This window comes from Triticum urartu, chromosome 2A (assembly GCF_056163025.1).
Source record: "Triticum urartu cultivar PI428250 chromosome 2A, HENAU_Tu73, whole genome shotgun sequence".
In the NCBI taxonomy this organism is placed as follows: Eukaryota; Viridiplantae; Streptophyta; class Magnoliopsida; order Poales; family Poaceae; genus Triticum; species Triticum urartu.
In genome coordinates, this window is record NC_141874.1 from 625068107 (window position 1) to 625091525 (window position 23419).

Genomic DNA, 23419 nt, shown 5'->3' on the forward strand with positions numbered 1-23419 from the left:
GATCGAAGGTAATAGGAGGCAGGGGACACGATGTTTACCTAGGTTCGGGCCCTCGTAATGGAGGTAATACCCTACTTCCTGCTTGATTGACTTTGATGAGTACAGGGGTTACAAGAGTTGATGTACCTCGAGTTCGTCATGGCTAAACCCTAGATGTCTAACCTGTATGATTGTGATCGCCCCTACGGACTAAACCCTCCGGTTTATATAGACACCGGAGGGGGCCAGGGTTGTACAAAGTCGGTTTATAGAGAAAGGAAACTATGCGACTAGCCGCCAAGCTTGACATCCACGCCAAGGAGAGTCCCATCCGGAGACGGGAAAAACCTTCATCTTGTACCCTCACGGCCCATTAGTCTGGCCCATGTCACATAGCCCGACCATCCAAGGACCCCTTAATCCAGGACTCCCTCAGTCCTCACCCCTCCCCATCGATCTATAGATGCCCCTCCCACCGATTTTTCTTTCGCTGACCACCACAGCCACCAGTTTTCATCTCCAGCCCCGCCGATTTTATTTCCATCTCAAACCTCCAGTGCCCAAAAAAATCAAATGTTCCATATACAAAAGCAATGATATCCTTGTGCAACCATAGACAACAACACTTCCCATATAAACCGGTGATACGTCTCCAACGTATCTACTTTTCCAAACACTTTTGCCCTTGTTTTGGGCTCTAACTTGCATGATTTGAATGGAACTAACCCAGACTGGCGCTGTTTTCAGCAGAATTGCCATGGTGTTATTTTTGTGCAGAAATAAAAGTTCTTGGAATGACCTGAAAATCAACGGAGATTATTTTTGGAATATATAAAAATACTGGCGAAAGAATCAAGGCCAGGGGCCCACACCCTGTCCACGAGGGTGGGGGCGCGCCTACACCCCTGGGCACGCCCCTGCCTCGTGAGCCCCCTGGTGCTCCTCCGACCTCAAATCCAACTCTATATATTCGTGTTCGGGGAGAAAAAAATCAGAGAGAAGGATTCATCGCGTTTTACGATACGGAGCCGCCGCCAAGCCCTAAACTCTCTCGGGAGGGCTGATCTGGAGTCCGTTCAGGGCTCCGGAGAGGGGAATCCGTCGCCATCGTCATCATCAACCTTCCTCCATCACCAATTTCATGATGCTCACCGCCATGCGTGAGTAATTCCATCATAGGCTTGCTGGACGGTGATGGGTTGGATGAGATTTATCATGTAATCGAGTTAGTTTTGTTAGGATTTGATCCCTAGTATCCACTATGTTCTGAGATTGATGTTGTTATAACTTTGATATGCTTAATGCTTGTCACTAGGGCCCGAGTGCCACGATTTCAGATCTGAACCTATTATGTTTTCATGAATATATTTGAGTTCTTGATCCTATCTTGCAAGTCTATAGTCACCTATTATGTGTTATGATCTGTTAACCCCGAAGTGACAATAATCGGGATACTTACCGGTGATGACCGTAGTTTGAGGAGTTCATGTATTCACTATGTGTTAATGCTTTGGTCTGGTACTCTATTAAAAGGAGGCCATAATATCCCTTGGTTTCTAACAGGACCCTGCTGTTATGGGAGGGTAGGACAAAAGATGTCATGCAAGTTCTTTTCCATAAGCATGTATGACTATATTCGAAATACATGCCTACATTACATTGATGAACTAGAGCTTGTTCAGTGTCACCCTATGTTATAACTATTGCATGAGGAATCGCATCCGACATAATTCTCCATCACCGATCCATTGCCTACGAGCTTTTCATATATTGTTCTTCGCTTATTTACTTTTCCGTTGCTACTGTTACAATCACTATAAAACCAAAAATATTACTTTTTCCACCATTACCACTACTATCATATTACTTTGCTACTAAATACCTTGCTGCAGATATTAAGTTATCCAGGTGTGGTTTAATTGACAACTTAGCTGCTAATACTTGAGAATATTCTTTGGCTCCCCTTGTGTCGAATCAATAAATTTGAGTTGAATACTCTACCCTCGAAAACTGTTGCGATCCCCTATACTTGTGGGTTATGAACCGGCTGCTTCTTTCGAAGGAAAGAAATAAGGATGCATTCTTTGCCTCTTCTTTGGAAGGAAAGCAATCAGGACACTGCCGAACCAACCGAGACGCGCAAACCAATTTGATTCGATCTACTAGAGCCGCCATATAAACCAGTCTCCCCATAATAGCACACCAATCCACAACACTAATCTCCCAAAGTCCCTTCCACGTCAAGCAGTCTAGGCTAGCGGAGGCACGTAGGCTCCGCCACTCAACCATCTCTGACATTCCCCCGACGTGTCTTCCTCATAGCCAAGCCTTCTATGAGGCTTCGAGTGTCCAGTATGGTCGTATGGATGCATCTAGGCCATCGCCGAACTGCCCTGCGAGGCCGTGTCGTGGTCTCCGTCGTTGTTGCGTCTTGAGCGTGGTTGTGCCAAGGATTTCCTCCTATCCGTCGAGGATGTGTCCTCCTGCTGCCCTGTCACATGGTGACGTTGGTCGTGGCTGCTCTCCTTCCCCTGTGTTGCGTGAGGCATGGGCCTATAGATCCCTTCTCCACTGACTAGAGCATGAATCACTTTTCCTGTGCTAGTTGTATTTATCATGGATCTTATCAAGATTTCAGATCTAGATGTATCCTGTGCTAGATGTATTTGTGATGAATCTTGTTTACTACCAGATCTGAATGTGTACGCTTGTTTGAGAAGGTTTATTGATGAATGCTTGCTCGGTGTTCGTTTTCCATGTGTAAATGCGTGGATGATCTGATATGTATGCGTGTGCACATGTATTTTTATTTTTAATTTTTAGAGCTTAATTTTTTTGCATGGTTTAGAGCTTAATTCATGGCTTGGAGGGAGAATAAGACATATTTGGGGAGTTGAAGGAGCACATGAAAGTAGATATGTTGGTGAGGGTGGAAATTGAAATGCATGCTTGGAGAAACATATTTAGAGGAAAGCAAGAGATAGACAAGAAGTACTTGTGACAACATAGTCACAAGCATGGGATGTACACACTTCATATAATAATATTTTCTATATGTTTCCATAGATAAGTTTGTTGTTTCAGGGCAACACACACGCATTCAACTAGATTTAGCTTCCTCGGATTAGGAATATATTGGGAAGGTGATGTGGTTGGGTTGTCTTTTAACCTTTCGAGACTACAAAACAATGACATGGAAGCTACATGCAGAGTCAAGGGGCAATAGATTGAGATGATGAATGATGTATGGACAAAGAAGATGACGGGGGGCAAGTTCGGCAAGAAAGACCGGCTAGAGGGGTGCTTGCTGTTTGTAAGAATAGAGAGAAGATCGTGTTTGCATTTGTGTTGTGGTTGAACACTCCATGCAATATGCTTGTTCATAGGGAGGAAAATGAGCATTGGTCATAAATTTATTTGTTGGCCCATGGCAACGCACGAGCAGTCTACTAGTAATAATAGGATATATCTTCTTTTCATCAAGATAAGCATATTTCAATGTATCAGACAATTGTTTTAATTCAAACATGGGATCACCCTTAGGTGGAGGTGGACCTCCAAGAGTTTCAACATGCAAATTATGTTTAAGGATACGTGGTTGATCAAAGAACATCTTATCTATCTCATTTCTTTCATTCATATGCATCATTTTCATGGTCTAGCGAATATTGTTCTAACGGATCTGTAGGAGGTACGGCAATAGAAGCAAGACCAATAATTTCATCCTTACTAGAAAATTGTTTTTCATGAGGTTGTCTATTAAACTTAGAGAAATTGAAATCATGGGATACATCACCAAATTTAACTCTAACCTTTTCTTTGACAAAATCGATTTCAGCATTAACAGTGTTCAAGAAAGGTCTACCAAATATAATGGGACAAAAATTATCTTGTTGAGAACCAAGTACTAAGAAATTAGTGCGGTACTTGATTTTACCACATAATACTTCAACATCTCTAACAATCCCAAGCGGTGAAATGGTATCTCTATTTGCTAGCTTAATAGTGACATCAATATCTTCAATCTCAGCAGGTGCAATATCATTCATAATTTTTTGATGGAGTAAAAGGAATAGCACTAACATTAGCACCCATATCACATGAACCATGATAACAATGATCTATAATTTTAAAAGAAATGACAGGCATGCCAACTACGGGTTTATTCTTATCTAGCATATCTCGTTCATTTCTAACAGGTTTGACAATTCTAGCAGTAGCATCACAAAAGTAAATAACATGCCCATCAATATTATGAACCAAGAAAACTTTAACCATAGAAATATTAGGTTCAACTTTAGTTTGGTCAGAGGGTCTAGGTATTCTAATATTACTGTTATTAACCACAGTTGTAGCTTTAGCATGTTTCTTAATCCTAACAGGAAAAGGAGGTTTCCTAATATATGTAGTAGGCACAACTAGATCAACATTGTAAATGATAGTTTCATATGTAACCATAACGGGTTCTTCAATCTTTTATTTAATAGGTGGGTGATATTTAAACCACTTCTCCATAGGGAGATCAATATGAGTAGCAAATGATTCAAAAAATGAAGCTACTATTTGAGAGTCAAGTCCATATTTAGTGCTAAATTTATGAAAAGCATCAGTATCCATAAAAGACTTAACGCAATCAAACTTAAGTAATATACCTGACTCTTTAACTTTGTCGAGTTCCCAATCTTCAGAGTTGCATTTAATTCTTTGCAGAAGATCCCATCTAAATTCAATAGTTTTCTTCATAAAGAAACCAGTTGAAGAAGAATCAAGCATGGTTCGATCATCATGAGAAAGCCGAGCATACAAATTTTGTAAGAGCTCTTGAGTGGGGCATGTGTACATCATGTACTTAAGCCTCCCCCAAGATTGAGCGATTATTTCTCCTTCACGATGCCATATATATATATATATATATATATATATATATATATATAATTTCGATCACGATGAACCAGATGCATAGGAGATAAAACTTTTGATGAAATTCCAATTTCAATCGGTTCCAATCCCACGTTCCAATATCAACACATAGCCTATACCATGTCAATGCCTTTCCACCCAAAGATAAAATGAAGACATCCTTATTAACTCAATCTTTGCATAAACCTGCAAGCTTAAATAATCCACAAACTTCATCCACATAGATTAGGTGCATATCGGGATGTATTGTTACATCTCCTACATAACGATTAGCTAGCAGTTTCTCTATCAAACCTGAAGGAATATCATAATAAATTTTTTCAGTAGGTGCAGTACGTTGCGGAGCAACTCTTTGTGCTTCCGATCGAGGTGAAGATACCCCAAACAAACCCCTCAAAGAATTGTTTTCCATAGTAACAAGTGATAATAAATTTCATCATGTAATATAAATGTTTTCTTAGCAAATTCCACTTACAAAAGTCGCTTCACTCCCTGGCAACGGCGCCACAAAATAGTCTTGATGACCCACAGGTACAGGGGATCAACCGTAGTCCTTTTGATAAGTAAGAGTGTCAAACCCAACGAGGAGCAGAAGGAAATGACAAGCGGCTTTCAGCAAGGTATTTTCTGCGAGCACTAAAATTGTCGGTAATAAGTAGTTTGATAGCAAGATAATTTGTATCGGGTAATAAGAAGTAATGGTAAAAAAGTGCAGAAAGGTGGCCCAATCCTTTTTGTAGCAAAGGACAGGCCGGAATGGTCTCTTACAATAAGCAAAGGGTTCTTGGGGACTGATACGTCTCCAATGTATCTATAATTTTTGATTGTTCCATGATGCTATATTATCATTCTTAGATGTTCTACAATCATTTTATAGAAACTTTATATCATTTCTGGGACTAACCTATTGGCATAGTGCCCAGCACCAGTTGCTGTTTTTTTTCTTATTTTTTACTTCGCCGAAAATCAATACCAAACCGAGTCCAAACGCAGCGAAACTTTTTTTTTCTGGACCAGAAGCCACACGATGGGCCAAGGAAGTACCAGAGGGGGCTCCGAGGAGAGCACAACCCACCTGGGAGCGCTTGGGGGCCCAGGCATGCCCTGGTGGGTTGTGCCCACCTTGGCAGCCTCCCGCACCGCCTCTTTGCTCTATAAATACCCCGATAATCCAAAACCCTAGGGGAGTCGACGAAATACATTCCAGCCGCCACAAGTTCCAAAAACACCAGATCCAATATAGACACCATCACGGAGGGGTTCATCATCCTCATTTGTGCCCCTTCGATGATGCGTGAGTAGTTCATTGTAGATCTTCGGGTCCATAGTTAGTAGCTAGATGGCTTCCTCTCTCTCTTTTTATTCGCAATACAATGGTCTCTTGGAGATCTATTTGATGTAACTCTTTTTGTGGTGTGTTTGTTGGGATCTGATGAACTTTGAGTTTATGATCAGATCTATTTTATCCATGAAAGTTATTTGAGTTTTGATCTCTTATATGCATGATTTCTTGTAGCCTCATATTTCTTCTTCGAATCTTTGGTTTAGATAGGCCAACTAGATCGATTTTTCTTGCCATGGGAAGAAGTGCTTTGTAATGTGTTCGATATTACGGTGCTCAATCCCAGTGACAGAAGGGGACATGACACGTATGTATCGTTGCTATTAAGGATAACAAGATTGGGTCTATTCCTACATGAATAGATCTTGTCTACATCATTTTATCGTTCTTATTGCATTACTCCGTTTTTCCATGAACTTAATACACTGGATGCATGCTGGATAGAGGTCGATGTGTGGAGTAATAGTAGCAGATGCAGGCAGGAGTCGGTCTACTAATCTTGGACGTGATGCCTATATAATGATCATTGCCTGGATATCATCATAATTATTTGAAGTTCTAGAAATTGCCTAACAGTAATTTGTTTATCCACCATATGCTATTTTTATGGAGAGAAGCCACTAGTGAAATCTACGGCCCCCGGGTCTATTCTTTATCATATTTGCTTTGAGATCTACTAGCACGCATGCCCGTGCATTGCAACGGGAGAAAAATAATATCATACAGACCTAGCGCAATAAGCATAGCTCAAGAACCCCTCCCGATAGGTGCATGTCGTGCATTTGAACATAGTGTCCCACATATAGCATCTCTTATCGTCCTTCCCATCCCACCGATAGTGGTCGTGGTGTACGCGTAATAGGAACACCTTGAACAATTGGTTAATCTTAAGATGATGAGTTCGTCCATCGCTTGACTCACTATCATTCAACTGCGCTAGTGAAAGAAATGTTTAACAAACTTCAAATATTACTCAATCTCATTGAGATAGACGTGAGTGTCGTCATCCGTGAGCCACTCCCTTGAAACAGTGAAAAGGGGAGGAAGGGAAAAATAGAGGTTTGTTTCATCCTATTACTCATTGGCTAGCCCTCATAATATTTCTGACTACAAATAAATCCATTCTCAGCTATAGTACAAAATAACTTCACATGATCTTTATGACTACAAAAAAATGCCTTGATATTGTGGCTAGTGTGTATGCTAGATTTTCAATGCAGATGTTATCCCATTTTCTAAAAAGTAATAATCAACACCTTGTGTTCTAGGAAATTAATTGTTATCGCATGCCTACTTGGCGGAATGTATTGTGGGTATTTGGCGGAATCAGTCGATTTTATTTTCCCTGCTTTTTTATAATTATATAATAAATAATGAGACGATTATACAAGCATGGATTTTCAATATATTTTCCTTCCGTGGGGTTTTTGTGATTATTAATTTCCTTTCTTTTTTGACCGATTCATTTACTTACTTCTTATTTGGCCGCACGTGGATTTCCATTCCTTTTCAATATAATTTCCTTCCTTCAATATATACACAAACCTCCATCGTTACCATCCTTCCTTTTACATTTCCTTTAGCCATATTATGTACGTATCTTTTTAAGAAACTCATGCTCGTCCAATCCTTGAAATGTGAACACATTTTTCATTCCTAAGACAAGCCACACAATTCCTTTTAATTGTTGATCCTTCAATTAGCCTCACCAATACGTCCAATCCTGGCCATTTAGTGTCCTTGAAATCCACCCTTATTGATCCTTCCTTTAATACACTTCCACCAAGACAGCCAACATAATTCCTATTAATTGTCGAAATGCATCCTTCCTTTAATGCCCGGGAGGCAACCCGCAATTACATTTCACCCAGATGGTATATAAACTGGTAGAAATCACTCTAAATCAGTGAGGTGGGACAAATTAACATCTATGTTAGCCCAGGTGGTAGCTATTTGGGACAATAGGAGATTTATGAGTTTAATTCTGACGCGATGATTTTTTTTGCTACTCCAAACGTGGCCCATGAATGCACATTTCTATCCGAAAAATGCCCATAAAAACAAGGACAATGATATTTGGCACACGTGTGCCACATTGCTAAAAGTGCCACACCACTTTCTCCCTTCGATCCCACCTCCTCCCGAGCGCCCTCCTTCGATCCCATCTTCTCCGGGTTTTTTCAGGTCTGTAGTTTAAAATAGGCAAAAAGAAAGGCATTGAAGGGGAATCGAACCCAAACCCTCCCATACGAAACTAAGCTGCAACATCCAGTTGCGCTAGCCCACTTAACTGATTACATACAACTTACATACTAATTGTATCTTCCTGTGACGAGAATAAACAAAACAAGCAGTGATTAGTAACTGAAAATCCAAACCGGCAGCCTCACTTCTACGGGTTTTGGAACAATGCCCCCCCCCTCCGGTCATTGTTACCATGGTGTTTGTACGTAAGTACTCAGATCTGCGGTGAGTAAATTATCACGTTATTTAGGCAGAAGTTATCGTGTGTTCATAAAAAAATCACTTGGGCAAATTTACTATGGTGTTTTGTACCAAAGTTACCATGTTTGCGGTGTGTAAATCATCATACTAGGTACATAGAAGGTATTGTGTGTACGTTTTCAACAATTTTTTCACCCCCCAGATTAGAAAGTTACCATGATGTTCATACACAAGTTATCAGATCTGCATGAGTAAACTATCATACTCTTTACATGAAGGTTATCAGGGATATGTTTTTATCAACTTTTTCCTAGGTCAAAAATTACCGTGGTGTTTGTACGAATATTATCACGATCGTGGTCTGCATATTACTGTGTTATTTATACACAATTTATCGCTGTATGTTTCAACATCTTTTTCTCCGAGTCAAAAGTTAACACGGTGTTTGTACATAACTTATCAAGTTTGTGGTGCGTGAATTACCGTTATATTTACATAGAATTAACGGGGAATTAACAGGAATTCAGATGCATAAATAACTGAAGAAGAAAACCATGATTGACTCATATCGTCTAGATGCAGAGTCCAGATGCATAATTTTTCTTGGCTCGCATAATTCAGATGAGTAATTTTGCTTGAGTTGAATGAAAGAAAAATTACGAGCCAAACAACAAAACCATGCTTTAGTCATATATAATTCAGTAGCTTAGATGCATAATTTTCCTTGCTGAACTAGATCTTAACTATGAGTCATGCAGGAATCATGCATCATGCTCGTATGAACCCAAATTCTGCTAAAGTTCCTTTAGCCACCCAACAAGGAATGCAGAAAAAGTACTCACAGGACCGAGAACACAAGTAGTAACTGAAGAACACCAGAATTTACAGATGAAGAAGAGAAACCAGTCAAGATGCATGTCAGTCACTCGCTTCTGCAAGGAAATCACCCAAATAATCCTCAAAAATAACAAGGAGCCGAACCCTTGCTCACTTCGCCAGCCCCACACGAACTGCATGCCTGCTTGTCAGCCATCGCCGCCCTTCGTTCAGTCCGCTGGAGATCCCCTGCGACGCCCGGATCCGGTCTCCGCCGTCCCCGACCTGGGTCTCCCCGGATCCGACAGGTGCGCCACCGGGCGCCTTGAGCCAGGCGTCTTCGTCTCCATCGCCCGGCTTCACGTCATCCCTAGCGCATGGACTGCAACGTCGCCCATCGCCTCCTCTTTGTTCGCGCCGTCAGGGATGAGGTATGCAGCCGCCGGAGCCACTCGCTGCCGTCCCTCCTGATCCTCTCCAGCCCGCACCTCCGGTGAATGTCCGCCCGGCCGCATCTCCCTCTCCTCCGCTTCTTCCTCGTCCCACATCTCAATCTGTCTCTGTCGGGATGCATCGCGCGGCCGACGAGGCGGAGCCATATTTGTTGCAGTTGCTGGAGAAGAGGTTGTAGGTGAACACGAGATCTCGATCGGGTGGCTCCGGATGTGTTAGGTCATTTTTCAATCTGCCACACGGTTGCCAAATACATATTTCGTAAAAACAATCATTGTTTTATTACTTGATAGACAGATGAAAAAAACTAAAAAAAGGGCCAACAAATCAATTTATTTTTTATGAATTGATGGACGAACGAAAAAATGATTAGGGGCCGGTGGGCATATGGAGGCCCAACTGGGCTAGACGACCCCTAAAAGAATTTGGGCTCAATGGATTCGAAATATATAGAATCAACTACTAACTTTAAACATATAACTTGGCTAGCTTAGTTGGACTGGTCACATTGTACACACCCTTGAGGTTGTGAGTTCAATTCCAGCAGCTGGTATTTATTTTTGATTTTCTCTGGGCTTGCTTTGTGTGTGGCTATCTTTTCCTTGGGCTTAGTTCGTGGGCGAGCGCTGCGGCCCATCAATGAAATTTTAGACGAAGCGTTTTTTTCTTCTTTTTAGCGTTTGTACACCTAAAAATGTAGTACCACCTTGGATAGAAAAGTTTTGATATGTTTAGGTGGTGAACGGATGAAAAAATTGGAGAAACGCACCTTGCTTTATTAGTAGGTATAGATTTATTCGCTTTTATTTTCAGATCTATTAATCCAAAAACCCAAAAATACCTTGTTGCAATCTTTTGTTATTTATTTCATTTCGCGTTTCCGCGAGATCTATTTATCCAATCTACTACAAAGTTATCTATCTTTTTACCCGGGAGGGATTGACAGCCCCTCTTACGCGTTGGGTCGCAAGTATTTGTTCTTTGTATGTAGGTATCGTTTACATAGTGTTGCGTTGTTCTCCTACTGGTTCGATAACTGTGGTCTCATCACATAGGGAAATACCTACCGTAGATGTGCTGCATCATCCCTTCCTCTTTGGGGAAATACCGACGTAGTTCAAGCCGCATCAAGGACACACGGGAATTTCATCTAGTCATTTTCATCATGTTTGTTTGATTCATGTCTTTACTTTGATAATTTGAGATGTGGGTGGACCGGTGCTTGGGTGTCGTTCTTACTTGAACAAGCCTCACACTTATGGTTAACCCATCTCGCTAGCATGCGCAACCACGAAACAAGAACTAAAATAAATCTAACCATTACATGAAACATATGAATCCAAATCAGCACCTTACAGAATAGCGCGTAAACTAGGGTTTAAGCTTCTGTTACTCTAGCAACCCATCATCTAATTACTACTCCATAATACATTCCCTTATGCCCAAATATGGTGAAGTGTCATGTAGTCAACGTTCACATAACACCACTAAGAGATACAACAACATACATATCAGCAAACTATCGAACGAATACCAAATTCACATGATTATTTATGATAAGACTTCTCTCATGTCCTCAAGAACAAAAGTAACTACTCACAAATCATATTCATGTTCAAGATCAGACGGGTATGAAATAGCATCAAGGATCTGAACATTTAATCTTCCACCAAATAAACCAACTAGCGTCAACTACAAGACGTAATCAACACTACTAGCAACCCACATGTACCAATCTGATTGTATACAAGAGATGAATTAGGGTTTGTGATGAGATTGTGCTGGTGAAGATGTTGACGAAGCTTGGTCCTCCCACGATGAGAGGGTTGTTGGTGATGACGATGGCTTCGATTCCCCCTCCCCCCGGAGGGAAGTATCCCCGGCGGAATCGCTCCAGCGGAGAGCAAAAGTGCTCCTGCCCAGATCCCGTCTTGAGACGGCGTTGCTCTGTCCCGAAAGTCTTCTCCTTATCTTTTCTAGGGCAAATGGGCTTATATACCACAAGATGGGCACCGGAGGCTTGCCAGGGGCACCACAAGCCGCCAAGGCGCGCCCAGGGGTGGGCGTGCCCTGGTGCCTCGTGGGCACCTAGGTGGCCTCCTCTGGTATTTCTTTTCACCAATAATTTTTATTTATTCCAAAATAATTCTTCCTGAAATTCCAGCTCATTCAGAAATATGCAAAATAGGTATATCTAACATTGCTTTTTCGGGTCTAGAATTCCAGCTGCCAGTAATCTATCTCTTCATATAAATCTTACAAATTAAGAGAGAAAAGGCATTAGAATTGCTCCACGAAGTATTAAATTGATCCAAAACATTATAAATAACACTAGGAAAATATGATGCAAAATGGACATATCAGACGGTGCCTAGAGTCGCCACCATGCCAGACCTTTGATGCAGAGAGGCCAAGGGAGTCAGCCTCTAGCCGCCGGTCCAAGCAGAGCGTCCAGCGGCAACCGGACCGTGCCTAGCCTGCACCCTGGGCAGAGCACCGGAATCGCCCACGTGCGACCACACCACACCTACACGCCGAGCCACATCGACGTTGCGCCTTGCCAGCGCCCTGACCAGAGCGCTGGAACCACCCATGCGTGAATGCGCCACATCTTACGCCGCGAACCGTCCCTCCCCCCCCCCCCCCCCCCCCGATCCGCTCGACTGATGGCCACCACGCGCACCACGCCTTCCATGCCAGATCTGCGCTCCCCGCACCCACGTGTCACCGTCGCCGCCGCGCGGCCTTGTGCGAGTGCGCCGCCCCTAGCTGTTAGCCCAGCGGCGCGCGGCAGCGAGGGGTGGTGTGCGGTCACGCCGAGGGCTTCTCTCGGGCCGCTCGCGGGAAGCGACACGGCAGCAGATAAATATACACAATTTTAACTTGCACAAAAAATGATACACCTTATATTATGGAACAGGAGGAGTATTTCTATCTGGCCGACCCAAAGTCGCTGAAAAATATAGACCACTTGCAAAAGAGAACCCAAGAGAGTAGGAGCAAAATATTAGAAATTGTACATCTCGGTCTATCTTTACGATATAAATCACGAACATACCACAGGATCGCCCATGAGCGGACGTGACTCCTCTAACGTACTACCCACACACTAACATGTGGATCCAGACCCACACGTCAGTAGACCGACGTCATGGGGCCCGTACATAAGGGGATCCAACTCCCCGTGGCCATGCCTATCAGCGAAACTCAACCTTTATGACCAGGTACTCCAAACAGGCAACACAGTTCTTGCCGACACAAGGGACACCCACAGCTTCAGCCTTCAAGTTGCACTAGACTAGCCACCCAATGCTGTTCCGATAAGTGTCCAGCAAAAGCTGGCAGCGCGTCGTCGTTGGCATGGGAGATCCGAGGCTGCTCGCGCTCGGCCATTGTGTACGTCTGGAGTTGTTTGTTTAAGCTGTGGAGGCACGCGGAGGTAGCTGCAAGCCAGTCGGGATTACAAACAGGGGCGCCGCGCGCGGGCAACGACGACCCTTCAGGCTTCCCGAGCTCCAACCTGCCGGTCAGGTCAAATGACGCCTTAATCATGCCACTAAACTACTACTAGTACTACTGCAACGATTAAACTAATCAGGTACAGTAACTGTCCAGCAGGATAATGCCTAGTTTTATTGGCCCGATACTGGTGATGTCAGCCACTAATGGGATGATTACATCAGGAGAACCAGGTCACTGCACCAGATGTGAGAACTTGTTTTTTAAGCTGCAAATCACACGACGGCGCCTGCTTCCTCTGTTTATGCACGAGCTCAAGCTCTATTTCCGTGAATGAAAAGAAGAAATCCTTATTTTAGATCACTCTTGCATATTACGTAGTACAGTACATTTCTAGTGACCAGACCATCGACGAGCAAAATCAGTTGTATTTTCGATTGTGCACATACATGCGTTAAGAAAAAAGTATAGTCCCGTTCGATTAAATTGTTGGTTAATGTGTTTTAGTGACTAATCTCTACTCTCTAGGCGCTCCTATTTTGTAGAAATGAAGGACCCTGTCCTCTGCATCTGGATGATGCATGCAATCATTTTATTAATTATTCACGCAAGACTTTACAAAGTTATATAACAGTAAGACTAAAGCCACCGTCTAGGCCTAATACCAAACAGACTTTGCAGCCAAACCTATCATCTAAGACCTGAGGTCCCAATCAGGATGTCTGCCGGGTATGGGGCACCCACCAATCCGTCATACTTCTCAACCAGAACGCCTGCCGGGTATGAGGCCGCCGCAGCCACCTGCCACCAATCCATCTCCAGTGTTGTACTGCTGCATCAACCTTGGACGGTCTAGCTTCCGTCGACGCCACCATGACGCCAGATAGCGTCACCTCCCTGCGCGAGTCCATCTCCGCGCATCTGACGTCGAGTCTCCACGGCGCCATGCCGCCGAGATCCACAGCCATCAATGTGTAAGCTGAAGCACCGCTCCACCGAAAAGCCTTCCACTGGTCCCTCGGTCCGTGTACACCTCCACGAATGACGCCCCCAAGAGGAAAACGGCATCATAGTGCCGCCGTCATGTGATCTACTGATCTAGGGTTTCCCCCGAAGGTAGCACGGAGTGGCCTTGATCTTGTCCACAACGATGCCTTCAAGAAGGGAACGACGCAGACAGCGCCGCCACCGCCGGCCTTGGCAGCTAGCCGAGAGCAGGTTTTCACCCAGATCTATTCGAAGATCCTCCCTCAAGCATCTCGTGCACAGACTGCCGCCATCTCTGTCGGGGGCTGGATGAAAGGGATCCAGGCCGCCGCCGCCTAACCGGCCATGGCATCACCACGATGCCTACAGCCGGCGCCGTCAGGCCCACCACGCTCGCCTGTAGATGCACATCGGAACCGCCGGCCCACCCAAGCCCATCTGGGCAAGACCAGATCGGCAATCTCGGACGCCGCCACAGACGCGATTCCGCCGCGGGAAGGTCGCGCCTCCGCTGACGCCGCCGTCACGCATGCCGTAGGGATCCCACCGCTCCTTGCCGCCGAATCTTCGTCGAACGATGCGCCGCCGCCACCCGGAAAAAACACCTACACCGCGCGAAGGATAAGGCCCCGCTGCTGCCATCATAGGCTAGGCTTCGCCGGTGAGACCTCAGGCGGCGGCAGGACGGAGGAGGCGGGGGGGAGGCCTAGGGCCGGCGCCGGGTGTCGCCTAGGATAGGCGCTCCTATTAGCTGTCCGGTTGATTATGGACACGCACCAGTGCCAGGACATATAGAGACAAGAATCTATTGTTGATACTTGAGAGTCCTATTTGTTTCTGCTTAACCACTAGAGAAGCATGCAACAGCTTGTCAGCTTGAGAAACTATCTTATATCTTAGCTGAACATGCACTATTAGGGGAAAACCTAGTAGTAGCGTGGGTTTTGAGGCTATCAGCAGCGCGGGCAGCCGCGCTACCAATAAGGCGCTACAGCTAACTGTTAGTAGTAGCGCGGTTTGCACCCGCGCTACTAATTGACTATATCAGCAGCGCTTTTTCAGAACACGATACTATTAGTTAGTTGTAGCGCTTTCCTAGCCCCATGCTACTGCTATGTGTTTCATCATTTTTTCCCGCTTCCTACCCAGTTTCAGTTTCAATAAACTGCAATTTCCAGATACTATGTACTACTAGATATCAATTTCATAAAGCATTATAGGTACTAGGTAGTACTACCTCTGTTCCAAATTACTCGTCGTGGTTTTAGTTCAAATTTGAACTAAAACCACAATGAGTAATTTGGAACGGAAGGAGTACTAGATAACAATTTCATATATAGTCAATATGCATCCTCAAGCAGTACAAGGTGATATCAATGACGATCATCATATATAGTTCTAGATAATATCGAGGACGATCATCATATGTAGTTCTACATGATATCGATGATGATCATCATATGTAGGTCTAGATGATATAGCCACACACACACATATGTAGTTCTAGATGATATCGACGACGATCATCATCCTGAAGCATGGGCGGTGGGTGTTCCTGACAGTAATTAGGATGGCTTGTCCAACACGAAGATTCTTGCCAACGAGGAATCTCTTCCACCCAACCGAGTTTAAGTGTGTGCGACCGTCTGTGTCCATGCGGTAAGTACAGGTGGTGACGGAGCCCCTTGCGGTAAGGCGTAGTCCAGCTGAGCCTTATTCATCAGGCTCGATACCACAACTCACAGATAGGTTCTTTGGCAATTTCTAAATAAGAAAAACATACACTAGTAGAAAAAGGGCCTATTGTCCCGGTTCGTAAGGGCCTTTTGTCCCGGTTCCTGAACCGGGACTAAAGGGTCGGTACTAATGCCCTGTCCCTTTAGTGTCGGTTCAATCCAGAACCGAGACAGATGGGCCTCCACGTGGCCTGTGCGCGGAGCCCAGGCAGGAGGGCCTTTGGTCCCGGTTGGTGGCACCAACCGAGACCAATAGGCATCCACGCGTCAGCATTTCTGTGGCTGGGGTTTTTGTTTTTTTTGAAAGGGGGGGTTGGGGGGTTTTGGGGGGTTAATTTAGGTTTTTCATATATTGTGTTAGCTAGCTATAATTAATAGAGAGAAGTGTCCTCTCTTATGTCCGTGCTTGGCCGACGCTACATACTATACATACGTATAGAGAGGACAAGACACGCTAGCTAGCTAGTAAGCAAACGAAGGAAACAGAAGATCGTCATGAACATATATGCATACAGAGAGAAGTGATATCGACCACCTCTCCTTCTCCGAGAGATTGGTCAAACAAAAAGTTCTCGTATATCTATCCGACACTACCGGCTACATATATACAATAATTATCTCTTACAAATATAATCTCCTAACATACGGACTCATGGTCCACATAGTATTCTTCGTCTTCAGCGACCACGTGGTCAAGAAAGAATGCCGCCAATTCCTCTTGAATTGCTCGCATGCGAGCTGGTGCTAGGAGTTCATCCCGCTTCCGAAACATCTAATTTGAAGAAGGGGGTCAATACATATATATATGAATGAATGAAACTCAACACAAATGATGGTAATAAAATAAAATTGCGAATGTTGTTATTTACGCACTTCATATTGTTCATCAGAGTAGCCCCGCTCACAAGTCGTGTGGAGGATGGACTCGCAAACGTAGTATCCACAGAAATCATTTCCTTGTTCCTACCACAACCACTTTACAAGAAATAGAGGTCAATCAAACTGATAAGCAAGAATGCCAAATGGTATTGATGAAACTAGCGTTTGAATCAATAGGAGATGCGCGGAACATGCTACTATAGTACTTACTTTCGGGTGCCTAAATTGCAGCTTCTTCGGGAGTCCCGGAGCTTTTTTGGTGAATTTTCTCCAAACCCTGCTAGACAAAGAAAACAATTACTTGATATATCAGGAAATGAACAAAGTTGCTGATATGGTGGATAATGATCAATTTAACTTACTTCTAGAGCATTTGAGTCATGTCCGCATAGTCCTGGGGATCTTTTCGTCTTGAGTCTAAGACGGTTACTAGTCCCTGCTCAAGCTTAATCTCTAGGAGAATATAGTGGAAACTGCACACGCATGCATAACTCATCAATTACATTACTATAACCTTGACTAATATATAAGGGAAACCGAATATGCACAAGACAGTAACACTCACTTGAAGTTGTAAGGAAAGAGTATTATATCTTTGTTTTCATTTATTACCAACGATCGTAGCAAGTTGGCCTCGGTATCTGCGGCATGAAATTTAACCTGAGTTGCATCTATGAGATTTGTGTTAATGAACCCAATATCACCGATTTGCCTTTTCTTCAATTCGACGATCTTCAATCTGCATAATATAGTGACGATAATTATAAATACATGCAATGAAAGAGCTGAGCTATATAGAGAGACTTAATGACAGAAGTAGTACTACTTACAGACAGTAGCAGGTGACCGTTGCTTTATCGAGGGCCAATTGATTGAAAAACTGAAAGAACTCCTCAAATGGAACAGGCAACAGTTCAATTCCAACGAGGTCATGCTCCTTTTTAACTCTTGCATACAAAGTACTCCTCCCCCCAGACTCTCTGCAGATTTTCAAGTACCAATCATGCAATCTTTGCATCATCGTTGATAGAGACCTTTCATCTTTGACGAGAGGCTTCCCGTACTCGTATTTTTGTATCTGCACCTCCATGAAATGCTAATGTACATCGTCGGGCAGGTAATCTCCAAGATTGCTATAACCGGGCACCATCCTCGGATCATTAGCGTCGATGTTGCTGGGCACCTTGAGCGGGGGGCACGATTGCTTCGCTTGTTCGCCGAGCTAGGCAATTTGTTTCCCATCTCGTCGTTCTTTCAGCCTTTGATCACTGACAGTACTTCCCGACCTCTTCGCTTCGACAAATTCCTTTCCAATAATGCGCTCATAGTTTCCTTTCGGCAGAGTCTTGGGTGGTTTTGTCAGGGCAGCCAGAGTGCGCTTCGCTTTCACCAGATCTACCTTCTCCTCCGGAGGTGGATGTTTCTTTGCTTTCACCCCTTCAAAGAAGTTCCTCACTTCTTCTCGCGCTATCTCGGCGTTCTCCTCCGGGGTCCTCTCGTATGGTAACTTCTCTGCAGTTTTCAGAGAAGGACCGAATCTGTATGTCCTACCGCCTCTGGCTGTACTGCTAGACACCGGCAGAGCAGACGGAGCGGTTGTCTTGTTTACTTTCTTACGAGGCGGAGGAGAAGGACTACGACGCGCCGGAGCAGCCGGAGCGGTGGAAGGTCTCTTCTGCCCTTGCTGACAAGGCGGAGAAGGAGGAGGCTGGCTGCTCGGGCGTGCCGGCGCAGGCGGAGAAGGAGGCGGAGTGCCGCCACGCGCCGGAGAAGGAGCCGGCCGAGTGCCCTGATCGTCACTCGCCGGAGGAGGAGGCGGTGGAGGAGGCGGAGTGCCCTGACTCGCCGGAGGAGGAGGAGGAGGAGGCGGAGGCGTCCAGTTCGGAAGGTTGATGAGCTCCTTCCGCCATAGGCATGGAGTCTTCAGAGCAGAACCCAGCCGAGTCTCCCCTTCACCGGTAGGGTGGTCAAGCTGGAGGTCCTCAAATCCCTCCATTATTTCATCCACCATCACCCTAGCATATCCTTCTGGAATCGGCCGGCAGTGAAAAGTTGCGCCGGGTTCAGTAGGAAAAACAGAGCGAACAGCCGCCTTGACCTTCATATTAATCCATTGCGTGATAAGATGGCAATTTTGAGACTCCGTGATAGCATCCACGGGATAGCTGGCAGGAGCCGTCAAGACATGCTCCGGCTGAAGCAGCTCGGTGGAAGCCACGCTGCTTCTCCGCTGAGATGGCGGGGTAGCTTTGGGGGAAGCTTCGGCAGTTCGTTTGCTGCGATTTGCTTCTCGTTCCTCTATCGCTTGTACCCTAGCATGCAGCGCCTGCAGTTGGGTCCGCTCCACTTTCTTCCTCCTCTCGTGGTATTTGTAACCGCCTGCGTCCGGAAACCCAACCTTCCACGGAATGGAGCCTGGCGTGCCTCGTGTCCGTCCAGGATGCTCAGGATTCCCGAGGGCCATTGTGAGCTCGTCGTTCTCTCTGTCTGGAACGAACGTCCCTTGCTGCGCTGCTTCGATATACTGCTGAAGCTTCTTGACTGGTATGTCCATTTGATCGTTCGTCCAAATGCACTTCCCTGATACAGGGTCCAAGGTTCCGCCAGCCCCGAAGAACCAAGTCTGGCAACGGTCTGGCCAGTTAATTGTCTCTGGTTCGATCCCTTTATCAACCAGATCATTCTCAGTCTTGGCCCACTTAGGCCGGGCCACGAGGTAGCCACCTGAACCCGTGCGATGGTGATGCTTCTTCTTATCATCATTTTGCTTGTTTGTCGCCGACATCTTCTTACTCTTTTCCGATGTCTTGTGGGCCACAAATGCGGGCCAGTGATATCTGATCTTCTCATATCTGCCCTTGAATTCTGGTGTCTCTTTATTTTCAACAAACTTATTCAGCTCTTTCTTCCACCTCCTGAATAGTTCTGCCATCCTCTTAAGAGCAAAAAACTTAATTAATTGCTCTTTAACTGGCTTCTCCGGATCATCCTCTGGCGGTAGGGTGAAATTTGACTTCAGCTTAGTCCAAAGATCATTTTTCTGCATATCATTGACATAAGACACCTCAGGGTCTTCTGTAGCCGGCTTTAACCATTGATGGATGCTAATCGGGATCTTGTCCCTAACCAGAACCCCGCACTGAGCAACAAATGCGCTCTTTGTCCGGAGGGGTTCAATCGGTTGGCCGTCGGGCGCGATTGCTATGATCTCAAACTTTTCATCCGAGCTCAACTTTTTCTTCGGCCCTCGTCTCTTTACCGAAGTTATGCTCGATCCGGAGGGCTAGAAAAAAGAACAAAGACTTAATTAATATGTGTACATACCAAAACAATGAATGCATCAATTAGCTAGTCAGCACAAGCTTAACTAATATATATACCTGGCCGGACTCGGTTCGGTCACCGTAGAGGTCATCACGGTCTCCTACTTGCACCGGCATTGGGTCACTGGAGCCGTCCTCACGGTCTCCTTCTTGCACCGGCATTAGGTCACCGGAGCCATCATAATCATAGCCACATGCTTCCAGACCATCGGTGTCGTGGAGAAACAACGAGCAGACGGCATCACTTCCTCGTGCGATTATGTCCCCCAACAACTCTTCTTGTACTTCGTCTCGGGCGGTGTCCATAGTTTCTACAAATATTTACAACATGGCAATTATTATTCAAACAAGACAGATGGATATATTAGTGGCAAACGTAGAACTAATATTAATTAGTGGCCTCGACACTGCTTCTCTAGGGTTTGGGGTGGCCTCGACGCTGCTTCTCTAGGGTTTGGGTGGCCTCGACAATGCTTCAAGGATAAAAAAAGAAGAGGAAGAAGAAAAAAAAAGAGGAGAAGAAAGAATAGAGGAGTAAGAACTCCTCTATTCTTTTCTTTCTTCTCCTCTTTTTTTCTTCTTCTTCCTCTTTTTTTATCGGGAACGAGGGTCATTGAGGGTCGCCGAGCGGTAGAGGAAACACTAAATAGCAAGCATCGTGGGTGTGAGATACATGTGGCCGTCGGTGTCGGACACTACATCCACGTCCCACAAGTGACGTGGGCGTCGAAGCCCGCGTCACATGTGAGACGTGGATGTAGTGTCCGACACCGACGGCCACATGTATCTCACATCGATGATACTTGCTATTTAGGGTTTCCTCTACCGCTCGGCGACCCTAACCCTCGACGACCCTCGTTCCTGATAAAAAAAGAGGAAGGAGAAGAAAAAAAGAGGAGAAGAAAGAGGGTCAGGGTCGCCGAGCGGTAGAGGAAACCCTAAATAGCAAGTATCGTGGGTGTGAGATACATGTGGCCGTCGGTGTCGGACACTACATCCACGTCCCGCAAGTGACGCGGGTCGACGCCCGCGTCACATGTGGAACGTGGATGTAGTGTCCGATACCGACGACCACATGTATCTCACACCGACGATACTTGCTATTTAGGGTTTCCTCTACCGCTCGGCGACCCTGGACGACCCTCGTTCCCGATAAAAAAAGAGGAAGAAGAAGAAGAAAAAAAAGAGGAGAAGAAAGAATAGAGGAGAAGAACTCCTCTATACTTTCTTCTCCTCTTTTTTTTCTTCCTCTTTTTTTTATCCTCTTCTTCCTCTCATGTTCGACGACCCTCGACCCCTCGGCGACCCTAGACCCCCTCTCAACCCTCGACACCTCGGCGATCGTCGACCCCCTCTCGACCCTCAACCCCTCGGCGACCCTAGACCCCCTCTCGACCCTCGTTCCCGATAAAAAAAGAGGAAGAAGAAGAAAAAAAATAGGAGAAGAAAGAATAGAGGAGATCTTCTCCTCTATTCTTTCTTCTCCTATTTTTTTTCTTCTTTCTCTTTTTTTTATCCTCTTCTTCCTCTCATGTTCGACGACCCTCGACCCCTCGGCGACCCTAGACCCCCTCTTGACCCTCGTTCCCGATAAAAAAAGAGGAAGAAGAAGAAAAGAAAGAGAGGAGAAGAAATAATAGAGGAGTTCTTCTCCTCTATTCTTTCTTCTTCTCTCTTTTTTTCTTCTATCTCTTCTTTTTTTATCCTCTTCTTCCTCTCATGTTCGACGACCCTCGACCCCTCGGCGACCCTAGACCCCCTCTCGACCCTCGACACCTCGGCGACCGTCGACCCCCTCTCGACCCTCGACCCCTCGGCGACGCTAGACCCCCTCTCGACCCTCGTTCCCGATAAAAAAAGGAAGAAGAAGAAAAAAAGAGGAGAAGAAAGAATAGTGGAGAAGAACTCCTCTATTCTTTCTTCTCCTCTTTTTTTTCTTCTTCCTCTTATTTTTTTATCGTCTTATTCCTCTCATGTTCGACGACCCTCGACCCCTCGGCGACCCTAGACCCCCTCTCGACCCTCGACACCTCGGCGATCGTCGACCCCCTCTCGACCCTCAACCCCTCGGCGACCCTAGACCCCCTCTCGACCCTCGTTCCCGATAAAAAAAGAGGAAGAAGAAGAAAAAATAGGAGAAGAAAGAATAGAGGAGATCTTCTCCTCTATTCTTTCTTCTCCTCTTTTTTTTCTTCTTTCTCTTTTTTTTATCCTCTTCTTCCTCTCATGTTCGACGACCCTCGACCCCTCGGCGACCCTAGACCCCCTCTTGACCCTCGTTCCCGATAAAAAAAAGAGGAAGAAGAAGAAAAAAAAGAGAGGAGAAGAAATAATAGAGGAGTTCTTCTCCTCTATTATTTCTTCTCCTCTCTTTTTTTCTTCTATCTCTTCTTTTTTTATCCTCTTCTTCCTCTCATGTTCGACGACCCTCGACCCCTCGGCGAGCCTAGACCCCCTCTCGACCCTCGACACCTCGGTGACCGTCGACCCCCTCTCGACCCTCGACCCCTCGGCGACCCTAGACCCCCTCTCGACCCTCGACACCTCGGCGACCGTCGACCCCCTCTCGACCCTCGACCCCTCAGCGACCCTAGACCCCCTCTCGACCCTCGTTCCCGATAAAAAAAGGAAGAAGAAGAAAAAAAAGAGGAGAAGAAAGAATAGAGGAGAAGAACTCCTCTATTCTTTCTTCTCCTCTCCTTTTTCTTCTTCCTCTTCTTTTTTTATCCTCTTTTTCCTCTCATGTTCGACGACCCTCGACCCCTTGGCGACCCTAGACCCCCTCTCGACCCTCGACACCTCGGCGACCGTCGACCCCCTGTCGACCCTCGACACCTCGGCGACCCTAGACCCCCTCTCGACCCTCGACCCCTCGGCGACCGTCGACCCCCTCGAATGAAAAAAAATTAAACTAATAAAAAAAAAACATATAGCAACATACGAACAAAAACATATATCCACATACATACACATATACATTATATATATGAAAAAAATTAAACTTATAAAAAACAGAGCCGGGCGGCGGCTCACAGCGCGGGCGCAGGCGAGGGCGCCCGCGCGCGGGGGCAGGGCAGCGA